General features: G+C 41.6%; 1 protein-coding gene across 1 annotated transcript in view; it reads right to left on the bottom strand.

The window, feature by feature from the left end:
- The window catches only part of DIAPH3 (diaphanous related formin 3), a 129,235-nt gene that overhangs the window by 25,619 nt on the left and 79,630 nt on the right, over positions 1-23,986 (bottom strand). The window lies entirely within an intron of this gene.

Genomic DNA, 23,986 nt, shown 5'->3' with positions numbered 1-23,986 from the left:
CCCTAATTTTTTTATGATGTAATTTGGCCAAAAAAGGCGTGCATTACATTCAAATAAATACGGTATATTAGGAGTGGCTGACCTGTGGCTGAGCTACACCTCCCATCTCGTGGAATTGCAGTTAATCAGACCCAGTCAGCCATGAAATTTGCTGGGTTGCATTCGACTGCTCACCATTTGACAAGGGCTTCCTGCTGAGTAACGCATGGTTGTTGTGGTATGAATACACACTAGAAATGATGAGAGCACGGACCCCTTCTGAACCAACATAAGGCACTTTAAGTATTACCAAAGCTGTGAGGTTTAAATGTCCAGTTTCTTTGCAGAGGAGGATACAGAAACAACCAGAACAGATGAAGGCCACACGTCTTTTCTCCTGGCAGAGACGCAGCTGTAACAGCAGGGCCTCCTTCTGACCCAAAGTGAGACTTCTTCAGTTTAGTTACTTCCTAATAAAGTAGCAATGCTTATTTCTAAAGTATCATTCCAAGGAAGTAAGATGGGGACAAAACCAGAACAATTTGGCCAAATCCTGTGACCGATCATTGGTCAGCCTCTATGACCTCTTGTGGGCAGTGGCCGCTATTGATCACACCCCCACCATTAGGGTTAAGGGATACATAGGACAGGACCTTGCAGTTGTGATGCGCATACTCTGAAACTATAATTCTCATTTGGCCCCTTTGCTACTGGTCACTAGGTCATTTGACAAAGACTTTTGTTATTTGGCCAGTTCCTTTAGAGTTAGCCCTTTTGTTTCTCAAGGGTCATGGGGATCTTTCTTCCTGGCGTGTTACCAGTGTAAGGAGAGGGGAGACAATAAGAGATCAGATCGTCCCTCTTCCCATGGCCCTTGGAGAGTAAGTGTTGTGTAAAGCAAATGGTGTCTAAGTGTTTAAGGGAGCTGGATGGGTAAAATGTGAATTCTTCTACGACTCTGTTTTTAATCCAAGCTGGATAATGCAGATGCCTGAAATGAGCATTACGAGTCCTTGAGTTTCTGTCTGGAGCCAAGGCTGTTGATCTTCGCCAGCATCTCTAGTTGCTGAAGTTATTGTCAGTTAAGACACTTTGGTTAAGACACCATCACTTGAACTACTAGAAAAATAAGTCAGGATGCGAAGTGTGGAGGGGGGGGGTGTAATTTTTTTTGAATAGCAGTACTCATTCTGAAAACCCTGGACATAGCAAACTGCTGATAGTCATAAAAAATAATAATTCAAACTATCATACTCCAGTCAAAATTTATAAGTAGGTCCTAATCTAATATCCATGCTCTGCCGTTTGCCCCCATCAGCCAGTGAGCATACACTACCTCTAATCATAAAGTCTCCATTTGGTTTATATTAGAACATCACAACATCTTTTAATACTGAATTAGGAACATCAGATTAAAAATAGGTTTGCCATATGCCACCAAGGTCTAAAATAGACTTATTCCTTGGGTCACAGATTCATGGAGTTGGAAGGGACCCTGAGGGTCATCTAGTCCAACCCCCTGCAGTGCAGGAATCTCAGCTAAATGGGTCCTCATTCTTTTTTAAGGAAAGGGCCCCTTATATCACTATCTGCAATATGAGAGTGCTTTGTTAGAAAATTGTACTAACTAGAGACACAAAAACTAGTAAATAGTAGTATATTTTCTAGAAACAAATGCAATTATATTCATGCAGAAGCAGAAGACTCAGAATTACAAATCCAAAATAGTGTTACAGGCTTGCATTCATAAAAGAATGTAATGTGCATATTATTATTTTAATAAGGTCACAATAACATGTATGACTTAAATACACCATAAATCTAAGATATACAAGCAATACATTAATATCTGATTAATTCCAGAAGTTAAAGGAACTGCTTATTGCATGAAGCAATAAGACTTGAAGCACGTGTTTAATATATTGAACTTCAACCCAACAGAAGAAATCTACAATTAAAATGTGTTTAATCAATGTAATATGGCAAGCATCTTTAGCTATCCATGGCAAAGCCAAGTATGACATATACCCTGTAGATATTTTGCAGGAGTTGGCAGGATTAACTGTGCAGCAAAGTCTTATCACTACTTACTCTCCTCATAAAGGGAGTTATTTATTATCATTTACAACAACAAATACTGTATATAATTTGATGTAAAAACAGAAAGACCCGAACTGGCATGCAGTTGCTGTTTGCCAGCCACATTTTTCCTAATGAATTGCCCCTGTTGCTCTGCATCTCTCTGATTACAGTCAACAGCTTTCATTAGTCATTGCAAATAAGGCTCGGTGCCACCTTATTTACATTCCTATTGCAAATAATTAGAATTTCATGTTATAATCATGCAAGAAGCTTCTGAACTTGAAGAGGCCATTTGACATCATTCAGCCCTTAATTTTGCCCAGAAGAAACTTGGAAAATATAGTTCTGCATTTGTTAGAAATGTGGTTTCAACACACACACACCCTGCCCCATTTCGCTTCTAAGAAAAAGCTTCAATATATATATATATATTATTTCCTGAAGCAACTTTCTCAAAAATGATGTGTCACAATGGGAGTCAGGCAAGGTGAAGTGGGGCAGATAATGAATAATGACAATGACAACAATAATAAGTTACAATTCTGTAATTACTCCTTGAAAATTAATGCTGTATATCAAACAACTAACAGTAAAAAAGGGGTGCTCATGTTATAAATTTGTATAATATAGCTTTAAATATTATTTTAAAAAGTTTTATCCCACCCTTCATCCTAATTGACAGATTGTGTTACAAAAATAAATATAAAACAACCAACATTTAAAAATATAAAATATTAGCTATACAATAAAAAATAGAGACAGCCTGACAGCTTCCTGAAATTCTGTCAATTTTCTTCTGCATTAAAAAACTTGGTAGCAAAAACAAGACTTCAAGCTGGTTCCTAAAACTAAACAACTTAGATGCCAGCCAAACCTGAAAGGGGAATAAATTTGACAAATGAGCTGCCATTGCTGGGAAGACCCTTTGGTGGGTCGTGGGTCAGATCCCATTAAGCTGGATCTGTTAGCGGGGCCTCGTCATCAGATTTCAAGTTATGGCAGACTGGGGTAACTGTGCCCTTAAAGGACCAGGTGCGCAGCCTGGGAGTCATTTTGGACTCACAGCTGTCCATGGAGGTGCAGGTTAATTCTGTGTCCAGGGCAGCTGTCTCCCAGCTCCATCTGGTACGCATCTACTGCAATGTGCTCTACATGGGGCTACCTTTGAAGGTGACTCGGAAACTGCAATTAATCCAGAATGTGGCAGCTAGACCATATAACACCGGACCTGAGAGATCTGAATAGGTTCCCAGTACGTTTCCAAGCACGATTCAAAGTGTTGGTGCTGACCTTTAAAGCCCTAAACGGCCTCGGTTCAGTAGACCTGAAGAAGCCTCTCCACCCCCATCGTCCAGCCCGGACACTGAGGTCCAGCGTTGAGGGCCTTCTGGTAGTTCCCTCGCTGCGAGAACCAGGCAGAGGGCCTTCTCGGTAGTGGCACCTGCCCTGTGGAATGCCTCCCAGCAGATGTCAAGGCAATAAGCAACTATTTTACTTTTAAAAGACAACTGAAGGCGGCCCTGTTTTAATGTTTGATGCTGTATTGTGTTTTTGATATTTGGTTGGAGGCCACCCAGAGTGGCTGGGGAAGCCCAGTCAGATGGGCGGGCTATAAATAATAAATTACTACTACTACTACAATTCATATCACACATATGGTTCTTTTGTATTGCTTCAATGTTGAACATTTTATAAATTATCATAGTTGAAGCTCATGAGCAGTTTTTGGACCTGAAATCATTTTTTAATTGCCATTAATGTAAACTATAAGAGCAATCCAATATCAATATGAAATGATTCTTTGTCTTCTTCTTATGGGATATCTTGAAAAGGAGGCTACTTCTATAATCCTTAAAAAAAACACTTTCAGTTTTAAGAGGGGAAATGCCTATAGTGGTACCTCAGGTTAAGAACAGTTTCAGGTTAAGAATGGACCTCCAGAACGAATTAAGTTCTTAACCAGTGGTACCACTGTAATGCGCTTTGAAAATGATTTGGAAACTTCCAATTGCTGCAAAATGCAGGATGTTGGTGGGAATTAGGAAGCCACAACATGGAATCAATTGTACAGAAGTTCTTCTAACACAGTGCTGACGTTAACCTTCAATTGGTTTGGAACCAGACGATCTAAACGGTCTCAATATGTACAATCTTGCTTGTACCTTATGAGCAGCTTCGGAGGTCTTGCTCATACATCCACTAGTAAGATCTGTTATGATGGTGAATGGCCTTGAAGTTAGTGCTGGCTTGCAGGGTGGCAGAGGTGGGGCTATGTTGCTCTCCTGATTTCCAACACTGGATATCACAAGCATTTACTGAGAGGAGAGGGGAGAGGCAGTGAAGAGCTTGGAGCCTATCCTATTCTCCCCACATTATGACCACACTGCACCAAGCTCCCCACTAACTTACCAACTCCTGATAACCATTAGAAATCAAGGAGAGTCTCACTCATGCTCCCTTGCCAGCCACTACTACCTACAACTGATTTATTAAATGTTACCACCCTTCACCCAAAGATCACAGGGCAGTTCATGACAAGTACGGAGCAAAAGTACTGTCTCATAATAATGTATGCCGATTTTTTTTGTCCAATGTACCTATGTATCTTTTTCTATTATGCATGGCATTTGTGTGCCAAGACCCCATGACCCTGCAGTTCAAAACAACAGTATATGGCATTATGGGTTTGAATAGGCCACAACCTGTATTGGTTACAGATGTGGTTGGGCATAGGCATTGGGTGAAGCCAGATAATACCATTCTAGCCATTCTGCTGGGAGTGCATCTAAGGGTAAACCACCGCTGGGATGGGGCTATGACTGGCGAAGAGAGGCAGAAGGAGTGACCGCCAAGCCAGGCCACAATTTATCCTGCCCGGGAGCAGGCCCAGCCAGCAATGATTGGCCAGACGGGTCCGCCTTCAGGGGAGGCCTGCCCAAAGCCTGCTGGACTGGCCAATCACCGGCAGGTAGTCAGCCACATCCCAGCCCCTTGCTGCAAAATCACCCACTGATTAAGGTAAGCAGACTTTTTGAGGCCTTTACTCTGAAAGACTGCCTAAAACACTTTAAATAAATAAATGGGGAGATTTGATTCAATTGATCCTTCTGGAATCCTGTGTAACAGAAGAATTCAACACCAAACTCATTTCTTATCTCACTCCATTCTTCTTCTTCTTCTTCTCCTCCTCCTCCTCCTATCTCTCTCTCACACACCCACACCCACACCCTCATACACACCCAGTAGCAGTAGCAGCAGTTCCATTGGTGTAACCCACCTTATGTTGGGGTGTAACCTAATTGTGCATCATGAGCCATCATGAAGACAGGCATATTAGGACAATTCAACAGAATCAAGGTTCCGTGGATGCTTATCCTAAGTGGAAGACATCAGTCGTGTCAAGCAAGCTCCCCTGAATAGCTGCCTGGCCACAGTCTTTGGCTTTTCCTAAAATGGGCATCTGCAGGAAAGACTCAGAATCCCCTTCAGCGCACTGGGGATTTGTGACACACATAAAACAAACACAATGAAGAAACTGCATATTCACATTATAACAATATTGCTTCATGAAATTTATAAAAACATTGAGGCAAGCAACTTGAAGGAAGTCTACAGTTTTACATATTGTTCACAAAGGTATCACTATATAAAGAGCTTATGTTTTCTGCTATCTCCCTATGGAGAGTTTTCAGTCCCTCAAGAATAAGTCCTAGCAACAATTCTGCTTGCTCTTCCTAGGAGAACAGTCTTGTAATTCAAAGGAAATTCTTAACTAGCTCTGAAACCTCTATATTATTACTGTATCACCTGTTTTAACCTATATTTCTATTGTTTCTCAGAGATATTTTCTTTAAAAAATTTAAGTACAATATATACCAATTGAAAAGAAATACTATTCCTCCTTCATCAAATATATTTTTGCTATTACAGTATCAGTCCTGTATGCACCAAACTATTTTTCAGCTGTTTGATATATAGAGCACCATAGAACTATGTTAGGAAGTTGTGACAGGATTATCCTACTTTTTATATTATTTTAGTTTTAAAAATAAAGTCAAAATATAAACAAAATCAAACATACTGATACAGAAGTGGGGGGTGAAAGCAAGGAAAGAATGGGAGGGGAGGGAAGATAATACCCTACATTAACACATGTGATGCATCTTTTATAATCACAATCCAAAGCATTTATCCTAATCTTATAAAATACATTCTCTCCACAAACTCAATTGAACCATTGGGGGTCTATGTTGCAGTTCCGTGTATCAAAAATTTAGACCAAATAGCATCAAAATGATCTGATTTAGACTCTTCCCTGCTTACTTTTCTTTGATCCTCAGAGAGAGCTACATCCCATACTCTACCAAATCAATGATCAAGCAAGGGAGGTGAGCAAGTTTTCCATTGACTGACTATTGACATTCTTCCCACTGCTAGTAATAGAAAGACCAGTATCTTATGAGATACTCTGGGATTTGTACTGCTTTCTGTTGGAAGCAAGTTCAATACTGGATCTGGTGTTAATGATTGATCTATGAGAGATAAGGGTAAAAACCTTTACCCAAAAATTATTTAAAATTTCACATTCCCAACACACATGTGTATAAGTTCCAATAGTATTACAACCTTGCCAACATAGTGAAGAGATATTTGTATTGATTTTGGAAAGGTGTGCCAGAGTACAATATCACCTAAGTACTGCTTTTAGAGCAGATTACTGAATCCTAAAAGATAAGTTTTTAATGGAACATTTACCCAAATTTGACCTCATTTATGTTCACCAATCTGACATTTAAGGGCACCATTCCAGGATATTATAAGACCCTGGAAGGGGCCCATTGCCTGATTTGTAAATATTGTAATTTGTAAATATTGGATACCAAGCCTTTAGAATTCAGAGTAGTTAGAGAACGTAAACCAGTGGTTCCCAATTATGGTCTGTTTTAACGCTGTGCAATTTTTCAATCTATTGGCCAAAATCAGTTTTAAAATGCGTAATAATGATTTTGACCCGGAAATGTGCAGCGATTTATTGCTCCTCACTGCTGATCTGAGCCGCCTTCCCTTACACTGAGAGAAACCAAGGCAGCCGAAAATGATGGAGAACAGCGCAGCTGATCACCCTTCACTTCAAGGCACTGTGGTACTACCTTCCCATGACATTTAGGCGGAGGCAGCTTTTCTCAGTCAGCAGGAAACCAGCAGCAGCCATAGTGGACATGCACCTTTGCTGGCTGCCACCGCTAGTTGCTCCGCTGACAGTGGCTTGACGCCCCTCCCCTCCCCCTCAAACTCCACTTCCTTTCCTCCCCCACCCCCCAATCTCTGCAGCTGCTCTTTCCCTCATCTCCACCTCTGATCTGCATGCACCCACCCGCCTGATCTCTGTGACCCAAGATGACCCTTGTGTCCCTTGCAACGCTAAGATTCTATGATTTTACTCTACTTAAGTCTCTTGGAAGCATCATGGATTTCCTCCTCAGAGACAGAAGTGTTCAAAAAGCTTGAAGAAATCAGTCCGTTGAAGAAATCAGTCCGTAGTATCAAGCAAACTTCCCTGAATGGCTGCCTGCCCATGACTATTGGCTTTTTACTGAAATGGGCACTTGCAGGAAAGGCTCAGAATCCACTTCAGAGCACTGGGAATTTGTGGTTGATATGTGAATAATTCAATATGGAATAGGTTTACTGAAGGTAGAAAAACTGAGAGCAACTCTTAGGAATAGTTAACAGTTAACATGTAGGCATTATGGTTTGGCATTATGTCTGCACCTAATAAACCTCCCCAATCAAATATTTTACCCACAAAAACGTGAGTTTGATGGTCAACAGCATTTTCCAGAACATTCCTTCTTAAATTTTAGACTTGTACACATTTTCTACACAAAACTCAGGCCCAGCTACATCTCAGCCTAAAATTTTTAGCATAGAGAAGCATTTTGATCAACATGTTTTCTAATCATCATATAACTTTGCCTTTGAGGAGTAATGCCATTTCCTTTCCATGTCAATTCTCTGCACCACTGCTCTGCCACAATCCATGGTGCCCACTAGAGCAAAACTCAGATGTAGCTATCAAATCAATTATAACAGCTTGCCGCTGTCTTATACCGACAAGAGATGATTGATAACAAAACCTGCCTACTTTCAGTTCTCAAGTGACAGCAGCAAAACAGCCCCTGACTGCTTTTACTGGTATTTGTCATAAATCAATAGCAATTTCATCACTCAAAAAGGTGCTGTCAACTCTGTTCAGTCCATCAGATTTCATTTTAGTCTCCATTTTAGCTAAAACTATTCAACAGCATTAATGCATAGACTTCAATTCTTAAGGTATGATAAAGAATGCAAGTACAACAATTCAGAATTAAGAAACATTTTTTCTACATTTATAGGGGGGAAAATAATTAAAGCTTGATTTCTGTTGAAATTATGTACAATGCTTAGTATTTATGCAGTACTTTTTTGAAGTGCTTAAAGCAAAACACACATATTATCTTAGTTTACAGCAGCCCAGTAACGTTTGGGCAGGGAGAGTTCATGGCTGATCTGAGACATATACTGTAGATTTTTTAAGAGTACTGTGTCTCTAAAATAACTACACTACATACCAGCATCTCCACTTTGCATGAGATTGTCTTATGGGTATGCAGACAGGATAATGAAAGTTTTCATCTATGAAATGCCCTTTTCATGTAAGTCCAACATAAAATGTTTAGATAAGACAAGTTGCATCTTCCATTCAAGAATGACCAATAGGCAGGAGTGTTATTACACCCCTATAAAAAGTTGAACTAATGAACTAATTTGACCTTCTGAAAAAATAATTGCACATAATATTAAAATGAATAGCTTCATTTTATGCAGTATTAACTGGCTAGTAGAAGATTTACTTCAAGCACATGCATTCCAGCAAAACCCATACAAGGGCTTTTCACAACATGAAACAAAACAGAAATGTTAAGCAACAGCTACAATAGACAAACTTGTAGCCTTGCTACAAATCTGGAATAAGTGTATTTCAAAGGAAACCACATTACATCTGAAGTTGAGACACATACTTCCAAAGCAGAAATTATAATTATCCATTTAAAAAACCATTAACATTAATTGATAATTTGTTTAAAACCACCTTTGATGTGGTTTTACATGGGTATAACCAGCTCCTGCCCAGCTTTGCTGCTTTAAAGGGAGCCGCGGAGGAGGGAAGGAAGCGGAGCCCTCATCCGTGGCTCGCTTTAAAGCAGCAAAGCGGGACAGGAGCCACTTACACCCGTGTAAAGCAAGCACAGCAGGAGCCGTGTAATCCCTCCACCCCCGCGCTCGGCCGCCCCATTGGCAGCAAAAAATATGGTACTTTCTTTAAATAATTGATACAATGCTTTCCCAAGCTAGGGCTCACCTGCGCTTCCATTTGTCCTGCTGCTTTCCCCAGGAAAACCCACAGCTTAGGACTGTGAACAGCAATCAGGTTTTCCAGGATTTGCTGTTTGTTCTGATTTTTCACTAATGAGTGAGTTTTCCTGGGTAAAGTGGCAGGGCAAATGCAAAATTGCTTGGACAAGTGGAAAATGACCCGGTTTCTAGACACAGGACAAGTGGGACAAGCCCTTAATTACTCAAAGTATAGCAAGAAATAAAGGCAAGAAATGAACATTTCAGGAAACACATAATAGCACTGAACCACTTAATTCAGATAGCTAGATAAGCTATCTATCCCCAAAGAATAAAGTCCTACCAAATTCAATAGGCTTAGGCATTGTAGTGAAACCAGAGTAAAAGTGAATTGTTCTTTCCTACATAAAATACATAATTACATAAAATAATATCAACTTATATTACACAGTTAAAATCAGCAAACATTTAAGAACAAGAATATATAACTAAATTAAATGTTTGGGTAGGCCTGCAGGAACAAAAACTTTTTAGGAAAAGTCTTAACATAGTTTGATGAGGGTGCCTACCTAATGTTAACAGACAGGGTGTTCCAAAACATAGGTGCTGCTTCCCTACAAGATTGTCTCCTCACAGATGAAGGAAAATTTATAGCACTTGTATAAGTTCCTCAGGCCAAGGAGGCAAGTAGGCATGTATGTGGCAAGGTGAGCCTTCAAGTAAACTGGTAAATACACCCTGAAGCTAATATCTGAATATGAAAGACGAGAACTATTCTGTCATATCATTAACATGAGTCACGTTGACTTATATCAGAATTTTGCCATAAAAGATGATTAATTGGTTTTTCATATATCCATAAATCATAAATACCTTGCAAGTATCTAGTTGCTGCAATCTACCTATTTGTTTTTTAGATTGCCCATAAAAATACATTGTACACACAGTATTTCAAAAGAATGACAATGATTGCTGAGGCACTTCCTTCAGGTTGTTCATGCTGTGTTTGAATGGAAAATGGAGATAAATAATCTACACCTCTTTATGAATGGAATGGCATAAGAGAACTGACATTTTCACACTGTGAACTTGGCATGCTCTCTAAATTAACAGTTGTATGTTACCAAGGAAATTTGTTTTGGATCCTCTGCTTTTCCATTTTATTTCAGTAGATCTTAAAAAATAAAGTTGGTCATCTCTAGGTTGCCCAGTATGGAAGCATGCAGAGCGTAAGTAATTTATGAAGTTTGTGAATAAATGTGAAATGACCTATCAAGCTGATACATCTTTTTGTACTTTCTTCTCCTTTTAAATGCAAAGACTTGTCCATTTCTGTGACTGCTTCATTCATTCTTGGTGTGTAGAATCACACCAAGATAAAGCAGCTTTCATGCCACTATGAGTACTCCTGAAGGGAGGTCTGTGTGAATTATTTCCAGGCCAGACATTATCCATGTTACCATCAACCACACACAGAACCCCATAAAATCAGCAAAGGTTATTCAAGTGAATGTTACTAACATTATAAGGACTATCATGTTAATACACTTTCCTCACAGTATTGTGCAGTGTTGCAACCTTAAAAGGCTGTGGCAATGTATAGCTTCTCTCCCCTATCCCCATTCCTACATCTATGTCATTTGTCACTAGTAAAAGCTTTAAGCATACAAAGCACTTAAATTTATGACATTTTCATGCTTGCCTATATGATGAAAGAAGAATGTCATAGCAGTTTACATTTCCTACATAGCAACCTTAGAAGATTTTGTTAAAAAGTTATCACCTGCACTTTAACATTTCTTATGAAAGAAAAGCAGTTAAGATGTTACAGATTTGTTAGGCATTCTCTTCTGTGTACTATTAAGAGCAACATTTCATTGATTTATCCAGTAGAAGCCTACATCATTGTACAGAGATGGAGAACCTTATCTCATTCTATTAAAACTGACTAATGTAACATGAACTTAGGATATATTTTTAAAATAATGTTAATTTGGATGTCATATTATTTTTCTCATACTGTATAGCTCATGCTTAAATAAACTTATTAATGATACTCTGTAGGGGCTGGATGGAAGAAAGAAGAGAGAAAAATTCAGGAGCATATTGTATTTTGTTAGTATCTGTACTGATCAGTGCTGCTCCTTTGCCCTACCCCAATGTTTAATGCCAGCAGTAATGCAAGAACATGAGCTTGCTAGTTCAGGCCAGTGGCACTCGTCTTCAGAAGCATATTGCCTCCACCTGGGGCAGTAGAACATATCCAAATGGGTTACTTAGTAGCCATTTACAGCTTTATCCAGGATCCCCCCCCCCATGATCCCTTTCCATTAAAATCTAGTGATTTTTCAGTTTTTGTTTCATTAGGCCTACAGCCTTGTCTCATGTCACCAGTGTTTGTCTCAGTTCCTTAGATTCGCTTCCACCAAAGGTCAGTTCAAGCATTGGGAATCATATTGGACTCACTACTGTCTGTGGAGGCACAGGTCAATTCTGTGTCCAGGACAGTTGTCTACCAGCTCCATTTGGTACAATGGCTGAGACCCTACCTGTCTGTGCACTGTCTCGCCAGAGTGCTGCATGCTCTGACTATCTCCTGCTTGGACTACTGCAATGCGCTCTATGTGGGGCTACCTTTGAAGGTGACTCAGAAACTACAGAATGTGGCTGCCATATTGGTGATTGGGAGTGGCCGCCAGGACCATATAACACCTGCATAACAATGCAGACCCTATAAGATCTACCGTATTTTTCGTCCCATAGGACGCTCCGTCCCATAGGACGCACCTAGTTTTTTTCCCTTTATTTCCCCCCCAAAAGCAGGTCGGGGAAACCGAACCAGGTTGAGGAACGGTGCTGCGCCTCCCTGCTGTCCCCCGAGCTTGTGGGGCTGGCCGATGTCTGCCTCAGGCGGCAGGCTGCTATCCGCAGCGTGGGGAGCCCTGCGGGGAACTCCTGCAGGGCTCCCCACGCTGCGGATGTCTGTCCGGTGCGCGGGGCGCTCTGCTTCAGGGCGCCCCGCCCGCCCGCCGGGCGGCAGGCTGCTATCCGCAGCGTGGGGAGCCCTGCAGGGAACTCCTGCAGGGCTCCCCACGCTGCGGATGTCTGTCCGGCGCGCGGGGCGCTCTGCTTCAGGGCGCCCCACCCGCCGGGTGGCAGGCTGCTATCCGCAGTGTGGGGAACCCTGCGGGGAACTCCTGCAGGGCTCCCCATGCTGCGGATGTCTGTCCGGCGCGCGGGGCGCTCTGCTTCAGGGCGCCCCACCCGCCGGGTGGCAGGCTGCTATCCGCAGTGTGGGGAACCCTGCGGGGAACTCCTGCAGGGCTGCCTAGGCTGCGGATGTGTTCCCGAAGCGCCGGGCGCTCTGCTTCAGTGCGCCCCACCCGCCGGGTGGCAGGCTGCTATCCGCAGTGTGGGGAACCCTGCGGGGAACTCCTGCAGGGCTGCCTAGGCTGCGGATGTGTTCCCGAAGCGCCGGGCGCTCTGCTTTCAAGGCGCCCGACGCTCCGGGAAGCAGGCTGCTATCCGCAGCCTAGACATCCCTGCTGGACCTCCCGCAGGGCTGCCTAGGCTGCGGATGTGTTCCCGAAGCACAGGGTGCTCTGCTTTCAGCGCGCCCGGCGTTCCAGGAAGCAGGCTACTATCCGCAGCCTAGACAGCCCACAGGGAACTCATTTTTGGAGGGGGAAAAGTGCGTCCTATAGGGCAAAAAATACGGTACATTGGCTCCCAGTACATTTTTGAGCACAATTCAAAGTGTTGGTGCTGACTTTTAAAGTTGTTTATTTGACTATTTGTATCTGCTGAGCTATCCAGTTTTTGAAAAAAGCAAACACTTATGGAAAAGTACACAGCATCTAGATTTTTTAATTATTCTATACTGACTTTTTTTTACAGAAAAAAGCAAATAACTAGGGTTTTTAAAAATTCCTTTCTTTATAGACAACACATTGCTTTTATTCAAATTTGTTTGAAGGTAAATATATTTTGTATTAAACTTGTGCACCTTTAAACATACAGAATTCTGCATTGCAATGTAGCAATGTGGAATAAAAAAATGAATAAATTTCAACTAAAGTGATCTTTTTTCTCTATTGTGATTCGCAGCATATTGATTAGAACAGGCCAGCCGAAAAAGCAGCAGGAGTACAGGTGAATGTCCCTGGGCATGTAAAGTGTTCATCACTGAAAAGGCTCTCATAAATATTAGATAACTACAAGAATAAAACAGTTCTGAGAACTAGAAGCTAATGAAAGCCTCAGTCTGGATAAGACACGTTGTTCCTTTGGGGAATCTTGTGGTACCTGGGCCTGGTATTCAGCAACACGTCTCTGAATGGAAGTGTGCTCATATTCCCATGTGACCATTGTGGGTGTGGTGCGTCAACAGCAACAAGAGGACTGGGAAGAAGAAATTTTAATGCAACTGCACTCCTAGCAACTTCCAGTCTCCCCCAACAGCCACTGGTGTAATCTTTCTAAGGCGGCCTAACAGACTCAAGCAACAACCTGTTCCAAAACTTTAAAATCCTCTTTTAAGGAAGTTATCAAACTATAATGAAAACTTTAGAATTAAGATGCTACTTTCAAGATGTTTATAGTGGTACCTTGGTTTACGAACTTAATCCGTTCCAGAAGTCTGTTCTTAAAGCAAAGCATTCTTAAACCAAGGCATGCTTTCCCATAGCAGCAGGGGACTCAATTTACAAATGAAACACTCAACAGGAAGCAGAACATGTTCTGCTTTCAAGGCAAAGTTCACAAACCAAAGCACCTACTTCCGGGTTTGCAGCATTTTTAATCCAAGTTGTTCTTAAACCAAGGTACTACTGTACGTTGTTGCTCAATTTTACCACGTAAACTGCTTCAAAAACTTAGTTTTAAGGCATTATATAAATAATTGTAAAGTACTTTTTAAAAGTACATTTTGAGAAAAGGCATTTTCTCCATGCCAAAAATATGTGAAGATATATTTTGAGGCAAGGCTGGCACCAACCAGAGTTTGGGGGCTTAGGTAATGAGCTTCTAATGCTGCCCCCCCAACACAGACACAGACCCAATGTGGCTGTGTTCCCGCCCTGTGATTGGCGGCTGCTTCTACAACGACAACAGTAGCAGCACCATTTACAACCCTCCTCATCAGACCTCCAGGCAGTGTTTTAGTGTTGGGCAGTGGCAGTGCCATTTTTGAAAGGAAGCCAAGCTTAGCTCGCACTACTCATCCATGGTAGCCACTTTAATTTACCACAAAAGCAATGTCCTAGCCTGGATTTCATAGATTTATGGACTGCGGCATTATATTTTGGATAGAGTAAAAAGAGGGGCAGCCATTGCAGATGGGAACCAAGAGATAATGATAAGAGTCTCAAAACTTGCTATATGATGCCTTTCATAATGCAGCCTATGTAATCCATTGTGTTTTTCATTTATATTTTTAGTGGAAGAAATATAAAACCATGTAAAAGAACCTGAAGCATTTTGCCTATTTATGCAACCATACGCAGGTGTTCTTCCCATCTACTACAAATGCTGTATGAGGTTAAAGCAGCCAGAATAGCTGATGCTTTTTACAGTTATATCAGACATTACTAAAATCCCCAAGGATCCTTGCAAAGGTATAGCAGCTGACATTCCCCATCAAACCTGCAGAAAAGCTGTGCTCTCATGGCTTGCCCTTGATAAGTCAAATTTACCATAGATGAGAAGAGGCCATGAACTCATAGAAATGTGTATTTCCTTACCTGTAAGATTTGCCAAATGTTACATAATGAATGCAGGTTTCACAGAAGGAAAACCTCTTAAATAAGCCAAGACTTGCCTTCGATAAGGGGGGGTTGGGGGTTGGAATCACTCCAACCTTTACCTCCTAAGAAAGATCTATAATCTTCTGCCACAAGTCATTTAGATAGTAAATGCCAGAGGCAGGGACCTTGCTGAAATATCTGTGACATAACTTCAATGGGATAACTAGCTGCAGTTTATCTTGATAAATTCTCTTTACATTCCCACTTCATAATATGCTGATCATTTTATAATGAAGTAAGGAATCGTTTAGGACATAAATCAAGAAAAGGACAAATGTTATTCAAAAGCTATTCATGATGACTAAATTGTGACATACTCAAGTTGAGGACTGTCAGGTGCAGTACAGACAAAAAGGAAATTAATACTACTATTTAAAGTAGCTAGAGTGTACTAGGGGCTGCACAGAACTCAGAAGCTACATGGTCTCGGTCTAGAGAGCTTTAAAATGCAAATGTATAAAGGGTAGGAGAAGTGAATGAAAAGTGCAAGATGGCAGTGGAAATTGAGTTCAAGGATGAGATACCTTAAGAAAGGCACTGTTAAAGCAGTGGCTTTTGAAGTGGGACGTGGAAGAGATGGAGGAAGGTGACAAAAATAGAGTGGGGGTTATTTCGGATACTGTGGGGATTGTAAAGGCCACCAATGACACCTGAAAGATTCAGATGTGCTTCCACGCCCCATCTGTTCTTGAGTGTGGGGCCCTTTTGGAGTAGAACAGAATAAAGTGAGAAGAATGTTGCATAAAGGGAGAAAAATTTAGAGAACATCTGTTAACATATATAAGTGCTTTAGGTGCTTTTACAGGGCTCTTTGAATCCATAGGAAGCTTGACATGAAATGGAAGTGCAAGAAGATGATTTGGGAAGAGGAAGAGAGCATTATGAAGACCTCATCAAAATGTCTTTTGGCTGAGATCATCTTTTGAAATAGTAATGCAATTTCATTTTAAGCAGCTGTGTACATAATAAATCCCAAGTATAAAGGGATAGAAGCCATTTGCTGTATTTGAAATAAATTCAACATATACACACAGAATAAAGGTCATATTACTATCAGAATCAGAGAACCATCTAATTTTTATTCAAACTCTGTAAATCCACAGTAAACTGTAAGTTTCATATAGTATCTGAACATTTTCATCAGTTATCACATGATCATTATAGTGCTACTAACTTTAATCAAAGTAAGTCCATATGAGTTAATATTCCAAGCTATTCAAAATGTTACATCTGCTAACTATTAGAAACACACTCAAGAGTTCTTTGTGTTTCCTTGCTATAAAAGAACTTGGGAACCTGAGGAATCATTTTTCAATGCTGAAGTCAGAATATCTTCATATTCAGAAACATTACATGGCATTTTTCCTGGGACTATACCATTGCAGAACAAAAGGTAGGAGATTAGGTTAGACACTTGCCCACAAGCACCATATGTTTGCAGAAAGCTAGAATGTTAGGGACATAAGCTGGGATGTGACTTTTCTCTGTGATGTACAAGCATTCCACCAGCAATGAGTTTTTTACTTGTTGGGCCACCTCTTAGGATGTTTCCATATGTATAGGTCAGATACAGGCCTACTGTAGGTGATGTGCTCTGATCATTTAGTATTCTTTTAGGTACATACTGTATTTTTCTGTGTATAAAACGCCCCCTATTTTGGGGGACTCCAAATTAAGAAAACACCACTCAGCACTACCCATGTATAAGATGAGCCCCAATTTTAAACCTAATTTTTTGGTAAAAAAAACAAAACCCTAGTCTTATACACGGAAAAATATGGTATGTCTTTGTAATAGAAGGTTCTCTTGCTCCAGTAATGTACAACCAGTTGTACAATAAAACAGGCATGGTGAGAAAAAGAAAAAAGGGTAGACAACCAGAGCACATATTTTTCTGTACACAAATAATTGATTCCTCTATGTAGATTGCACAGTCTGGAATTCTCTACATATGCTATGTATTCAAGAAAAGTTACAACTTAGCAACTATAATTAGTACCAGTACCAGACATGCATTTTTTAAAGTATTTGGCCACATCTTATTGGCTCTTGAACACCAATATATACTTCAATAATATTACTCTTTTCTCATCTTGAAGCTATGTACTACAGAGTCCTCTTGCATATTATTATTATTATTATTATTATTATTAAACAATTCCACTGACATGCTATTAAGGGTATAGAAAGAACACTGAGTAATTTTCAATTTAGATGTGCAGTTGTAGATGGTGATTAACTGCAACCCAACTTTCTGAATGAGTAAATAATGAAGCCTCTTAAGATTCCTTAGTATAAAAGTACAGCTGAGAGCCAGTGCTCTAACTGGCATCTATGGTACAACAACAATATCCTCATGAAATATGGCATAATCAAGTACTACTCTGTGAAATAACTTGTTCCCTAGTGTCAAACTCCAGTGCTATGTTCAGGCCTATCTAAACTATTTTAAAGGCAATACACACACTGTGTCAAAGTAACCGTCATATAATAACATGCCCAAACCACCTCACCTGGGGCTGATCAGGATATCATGGCTACCAATAATCCCAACATATCATCAGTATACCACTTGGTTCTCTCAGCTGAACAGGAGAAGAGTGATTGACACCTGCTCTTTTGTCATGGTCGAATCACTTCCCCTTTACAGGCTGGGGGCAGGGCAGTGCTACTGGAATAGTCCTCCTCCATTAAGCTGATAAAATCATAAGGGTTCCTGGGAATTTTCCTGCTGGTATGGTTGCTGCTCCTGTGGAAGCCCTAGTTCCTCTCTGGAATTGAGAAAGGACTTTGTGGGGTTAACAAGTGCCCCTTCTGCTGATTAGACCCCTTGCAGCTCCTTGATCCATACCTAAGGGCAATGAAGAGGGAAGATGGTTGGAGCATAGGTGGAGAAAAACTGTCTGCTGTGCAGTGACACAGAGATGGGTATTCCCTGATATGGCATGCCACCTGTAGATTTCCCTCCTCTGGAATATGGCTGTCACTCTCATTAGTTTTTTTCAGAGCCCTAAGACCCACCTCTTCACTCATCCCTTTGGAAAAGACCACAGTGGTGCCTTTGGCTAAGTACTTAATTTGTTCCTGAGGTCCGTTCTTAAGCTGAAACCGTTCTTATTCTGAGGTGCGCTTTCATTAATGGGGTCTCCCGCTGCACGCATGCGATTTTCATTCACATCCAGGAGCAAAGTTCACAACTAGGAGCAGCTACTTCCAGGTTAGCGGAGCTCGGAACCTGAAGCGTTCGTAACCAGAGGTACCACTGTATTGTGATTCGTATCAGATGTCTTGAAACTGCCTTCATCTGTAGTAATCTGTCAGCTTGAATATTTAAAGCAATATGATGTTGGCTGTAAAAATTTTTTTTCTATCAAACGTATTGTGTTATCTGTGTTTTGTAAGCTGCACTAGGATCTTAACCAAGGAAGTGCCTTTTAAAGAACTGAACAAATAAATAAACTCAAGATGAATGCATACAAACAAGCAAGAGCCCATTATTGGGCCTACTATATGGCGGCGATGAGGGACGCGGGTGGCACTGTGGGTTAAACCACAGAGCCTAGGACTTGCCGATCAGAAGGTTGGCGGTTCAAATCCCCGCGGCGGGGTGAGCTCCCATTGCTCGGTCCCTGCTCCTGCCAACCTAGCAGTTCAAAAGCACATCAAAGTGCAGGTAGATAACTAGGTACCGCTACGGCGGGAAGGTAAACGACGTTTCCGTGCACTGCTCTGGTTCGCCAGAAGCGGCTTAGTCATGCTGGCCACATGACCTGGAAGCTGTACGTTGGCTCCCTCGGCCAATAAAGCGAGATGAGCGCCGCAACCTCAGTCGGCCACAACTGGACCTAATGGTCAGGGGTCCCTTTTCCCTTTACCTTTATATGGCGGTGATAGAGATGCTGTTGCATCCCCTCAGTGTTTTGCAAAGGATCTTTCCCCGATGGTGTGGGACCTTTTGAAATCTGCTGAGTGGGAGATATAATAGAATTCTCAGAACACTGTGATGTGTTTATCCATAATGATTTTGATTTCACAGTCACTGCAGTATAAGGTAAACAACCTAGTCCAGTTTTGTGGGGTGACCTTTGGTTATTTGAGCCTGATGACATAGACAAGGTGATTGTTCAAATCTGATCAACCACTTGTATGCTTGACTCACGCCCTTAACAGCTTATTAAATCTAGCAGGGAGGAGATATCCACCTACATCCAGGAAGTTGTAAATAACTCACTGAAAGAGGGCACTTGCAGTTTATTCAAAATAAATCTTGATTCAGCTGTTTCTGAAGAAAACTAACCTCATGCCCTATGACATTGGCAATGATGGACCTAAGGTCAATATTCCCTTCCTGGACAAGGTGATTGAGAGAATAGTGACTGTGCAACTGCAGACACTGTTTCATCCAAGAGTACCCTAGTTCCATTTCATTCAAGTTTCAGGTCTTGTTTGGGGAGAGAATACCATTGACCACCCTTTGAGAAGACCTTTGCTGAAAGGCAAAATGCAACCATTTTTGATACCATTGACCATAGTATTCTTCTGGATAGGCTGGATTATGTGTGAGAAGCATTGCTTGGTGGTATTTCTATTCTTACTTGGATGTCTATTTCCAGGAAGCTGTGCTGGGAGATTACTGCTTGAATCTTTGACAGTCACATTTTGGGATTCCTCAGGGTTTTATTCTTTTCCCTATATGAAACCCCTGGAAGAAGTCATTTGGAGATTTGGTCTGAGATGTCACCATTATCTGGATGAAACCTAGTTTATCTCTCTTTTTCATCAGATTCAAGTGAGGCTTCATCTGTCCTGACATAGTGCTTGGGTAAAGTAATGGACTGGGTGGAGAGTGATTAAACAGAGACTAAATCCAGACAGGCAGATGTATTGTTGGTTCATCCATCCACTTGAATGATGTTCTGATTCTTCTAGTTTGAGCTACATTTCCCCTAAAGCATGCATAGGGGACCTTCACCCATTGGCCAAATTAGACCCATCTGGAATCTTAACTGGACCTGCAAGCCCATTTCCCCCCCCCCAACCATGCCCTAACCCAGCCTTTCTCAACTTGTGGGTCCTCAGATGTTGTGGAACTACAACTCCCATCACCCATAGCTAGCAAGGCCAGAGCTCAGGGATAGTGGGAGTTGTAGTCCAACATCATCTGGGGACCCACAGGTTGAGAACCGCTGCCCTAACCTCCGACAACTGATGTGATATGGTGAAATATATGGGAAGGGTAAGGTGCAGCTGCAAATGAATAATCATGAGCCTTAAAGTGCACTCCTAATTGCTCCTCTGCAAGCATAGTTAGCATTTGGTCACTTGTGCTGAATGCAAACACCTTCAGATGTCTTTTTGAAGTTATGTAGTTCTTTATCTCCTACTACCGAGAAGGCCTTCTGCCTGGTTCCCTGTAGCTTCGCTTTTCGCAGCGAGGGAACCAGCAGAAGACCCTCAGAAAAGGATCTCAGTGTCCGGACTGAACGATCAGGATGAAGACACTCCTTCAGTTTTTCTGGGCTGAGGCTGTTTAGGGCTTTACAGGTCAGCACCAACACTTTGAATCATGCTCAGATACGTCAGGAGTGCTCTGATGGCGTTTCCTGCTTGGCAGGGGGTTGGACTCGATGGCCCTTGTGGTCTATTCCAACTCTATGATTCTATGTACTGGGAGCCAGTAAAGATCCTTTAGGACTGGTGTTATATGCTCTCGGTGGCCACTTCCAGTCATCAGTCTAGCTGCCACATTCTGGAAAAGTTGTAGTTTCAGAGTCACCTTCAAAAGTAGCCCAACGTAAAGCACATTGCAGTAGTCTAAGAGGAAGACAACCAGAGCAAGCACCACTTTGGTGAGACAGTCTGCAGGCAGATAGGGTTTCAACCTGTGTACCAGATGAAGCTGGTAGACAGCTGCCCTGGACACAGAATTGACCTGCACCTCTATGGACAGCTGTGAGTCCAAAATTACACCCAGGCTGTGACCTGGTCCTTTAGGGGCACAGTTACTCCCCCCGCCCCCTATCCCCCCAAAACAGTGCTTCTGTCTTGTCAGGATTCAGCCTCAATCTGTTAGCTGCCATCCATCCTCCAACCACCTCCAGACACGCACACAAGACATTCCCTACCTTCACTGGTTTGATTTAAAAGAGAGGGAGAGCTGGATATCATCCGCATACTGATGAACACCCAGCCCAAACCCCCTGATGACCCCTCTCAGCGGCTTCAGGTAGATGTTGAAAAGCATGGGGGAGAGTATGGGGCCCTGAAGCACTCCACAAGTGAGCGCCCAGAGATCTGAACACTCATCCTCCAACACCACTTTCTGGACACGACCCAGGAGGAAGGAGCGGAACCACTATATAACACTGCCCCCAGTTCCCAACCCCTCTAGCCAGTCCAGAAGTATACCATGGTTGATGGTATCAAAGGCCGCTGAGAGATCCAGCAGAACTGTGAAACAGCTTTCACCTTTGTCCTTAGCCTGCTGGAGATCATCAACCAGTACAACCAAGTTTCAGTCCCATGATGATGCCTGAATCCCAACTGGAGGGAATCAAAATGATCTGCATCCTCCAGACATGCCTGGAGTTATTCAGCACCCACCTACTCAATCACCTTACCCAAGAATGGAGAATGGACGATAGTTGGCCATAGTGGTTGGTACAAAGATGGTTTTTTAAAAAGCAGTTTAATTACCATTTCTTTCAATGGGTCTAGGAAGACTCCCAACACAGAGGGAAGCATTCACCACCCCGTGGGGCCCATCATCCAGTCCTTCCGGGCTTGCTTTTATTAGCCAACATGGGCAAGGATCAAAGAGACAGGCAATTGGTTTCACTTGTCCATGTGTGAAACCATGGAAAGATGTTGCCAGTCAGCGTAGACAGTACTGAGCCAGGGTGACCAATACGGCAGCTTCCTGTGTTCCTATGCGGAGTCATTTATGCAAAGGAACATTTTTTCTTTGCAGACTCAAGCCAAATCTACAAAGAAAAATGCTTCATTTGGTGCCATGGTAAACTCTCATTTGGGCTGTAATGACATTAAAAGTGGTCTGGACATTGCAGTTGTCTAGAACAGGTTGCAAGATTATTAACTGGACTGTGTCATTTGACCATATTTATTCTGTGTTCTGTTGGCTGCACTGACTCTCAATCTGTCTCTGGGCCAAATTTAAATTGCTGCTTTTAACTGGTAAACCCCTAAGGATCTTGAATCACAGAATTGTAGAGTTGGGAGGGACCCCAAGGGTCATCTACTCCAAGTCCCTACAATGCAGGAAAATCGTCTTCAGACATCCTGCTCCATGTACACCCACCATATATTATTATTAGTAGCAGTAGTAGTGGTGGTAGTAGTAGCAGCAGCAGCAGCTGCAGCAGCAGCAGTATTAACATTTATATATCACCTTTATCTTTCAAGGATCTCAAGATGGTTTACATGGTTCTCCTCTTCCCCACTTCATCCTCACAACAATCCTGTGAGGTAGGTTAGGCTAAGAGATGGTGACTGGCTCAAGCTTACCCAGTGACCTTCGTGGCTGAGTGGGGATTCGAATCCTGCTCTCCCAAGTCCTAGTCCAAAACTCTAACCATTGTGCCACACTGGCTCTAATGTGAGGTGGATAACTACCAGATAAAAGGCCTTTTAATTAGCGACACCCTGGTAATGGAGCAGACTGGAAGCTCATCTGGCACCATCTTTGCAGCCTTTGGGACACCCAGGTCTTTTAAATGGGCATCTCATTTTTTTAAACAGTTTTGTGCTTTATTCTTATATTTGCATTATTTTTACTTACTAACTGTAAACTGTATGGAATGACATACAAATGCTGGAAGTAGATAAATAATAACAAACCAGCTTTTAAACAGCTCTCTATCCCTATCAGATTGTATCCCTGCCCACACAGTGGCACTGTCAGCACTGTTGACTGCTAAAATAATTACTTCAAGTCAAGCATCCAGTTTCCTTGAGTAACAGTACTTTTGGGGTTCTCAATATTGCTCACCCAGCACCTCAGACTGCTTTGCAATCGTGCTAAGTTAAAGAAGACTCAGAAGGGAACAACAAATGGCTACAATTAGCATTCACCCTGCTCCTGCAACAGAGTTCCATTGCTATGGCAACTGGAGTTGCCCAGACGACACAGGGCTCTGGCTTCAGCTTGTGTACAACATAATCGCTATTAAGCAGAATAGCCATGGTTCTGTCCCATGCATTTGCCCACTGGCATTTCAGAATGTTTGCTTTATTTTTTCTAGATTAATTAAGAAATTGTGTCTTTATTTTCCTAACATACAGTACCTCTTAGAGTAATTAACTAGAAAGATTTGAAATGGCTCAATTTCTGCTTTCCTTTATAAACCATTTAAAAACACACATACAAACCTTGGAATACAGCCAAAAAAAATCAAACAGAAGGTTCTTCCAAATATGCAAATTCTCACAGGTGGCTAATATTTTATAGCAACTGATGTAAAAAGAAAAAAAATGATTTATTCTTAAGCAATAGAGCTGACCAAACAGTAGACTTCTATATGGGTGGGATAAGTCTGTTTGGAAAACCAAGATAAGCACAAACTGCAATTTAATTATTTCAGAGTGCATTGCAAGTTGTTAATTCAAAATGAATTTAGGTTAACTAAAATGATTTTATCAGAAATGAAGAAATGATAAAAATGGTCATTTGTTTTCTATGTAATTCTGTTGAACCATGGAAATTGAAG

Source organism: Podarcis erhardii (assembly GCF_964252035.2).
Source record: "Podarcis erhardii genome assembly, chromosome: 4".
In the NCBI taxonomy this organism is placed as follows: Eukaryota; Metazoa; Chordata; class Lepidosauria; order Squamata; family Lacertidae; genus Podarcis; species Podarcis erhardii.
Note: the sequence above shows the minus strand (reverse complement) of the source record. Positions and strands in the feature narration are given on the sequence as shown.